This window comes from Arachis stenosperma, chromosome 3, assembly GCF_014773155.1.
Source record: "Arachis stenosperma cultivar V10309 chromosome 3, arast.V10309.gnm1.PFL2, whole genome shotgun sequence".
NCBI lineage: Eukaryota > Viridiplantae > Streptophyta > Magnoliopsida > Fabales > Fabaceae > Arachis > Arachis stenosperma.
This window is the reverse complement of record NC_080379.1, coordinates 122,901,568-122,902,411: the sequence shown is the minus strand read 5'-3', so window position 1 is coordinate 122,902,411 and position 844 is coordinate 122,901,568. Positions and strand designations below refer to the sequence as shown.

The following is an 844-nucleotide window of genomic DNA, read 5'->3' as shown; positions in this document are numbered from 1 at the left end:
ATTCACCTCTTCCATGGAAGGGTTCTCAGGATCATAAGCTTCTTCCTCAGATGAAGCATCCTTAGTACTGTTTGGTGCATTTTGCATTCCGACAGACTTTGAGAAATCAAATTGACTTGTTGAGTCAATATCTTGTTCTGAGCCAATATGGCATTCAGAGTGTCAATCTCAAGAACTTCTTTCTTCTGACTAGTCCCATTGTTCACAGGATTCCTTTCAGAAGTGTACATGAATTGGTTATTTGCAACCATCTCAATTAGCTCTTGAGCCTCTGTAGGCGTCTTCTTCAGATGAAGAGATCCTCCAGCAGAGCTATCCAAAGACATCTTGGATAGTTCAGAGAGACCATCATAGAAAATACCTATGATGCTCCATTCAGAAAGCATGTCTGAGGGACATCTTCTGATTAATTGTTTGTATCTTTCCCAAGCTTCATAGAGGGATTCTCCATCCTTCTGTCTGAAGGTTTGGACTTCCACTCTAAGCTTACTCCATCTTTGTGGTGGAAAGAACTTTGCCAAGAAGGCATTGAAGCTTTTCCCAAGAGTCCAGGCTTTCTTTAGGTTGAGAATCCAACCATATTCTAGCTCTGTCTTACAGAAAAAGGGAATAGCATCAGTCTGTAGACCTCAGGGTTAACCCCATTAGTCTTGACTGTGTCACAGATTTGCAAGAATTCAGCTAAGAACTGATGAGGATCTTCCATTGGAAGTCCATGGAACTTGCAATTCTGTTGCATTAGAGAAACTAATTGAGGCTTAAGCTCAAAGTTGTTTTCTCCAATGGCAGGGATAGAGATGCTTCTCCCATAAAAATCAGGAGTAGGTGCAGTGAAGTCACCCAG

At 41.6% G+C, this 844-nt stretch overlaps 1 non-coding gene across 1 annotated transcript; it reads left to right on the top strand.

Moving 5' to 3' along the window:
- Positions 1–380: 380 nt before the first annotated feature.
- LOC130972013 (small nucleolar RNA R71) lies at positions 381–488 on the top strand. The gene has a single exon (XR_009083217.1). It is a non-coding gene; the product is annotated as a small nucleolar RNA R71 (small nucleolar RNA).
- The last annotated feature ends 356 nt before the right edge of the window (positions 489–844 follow it).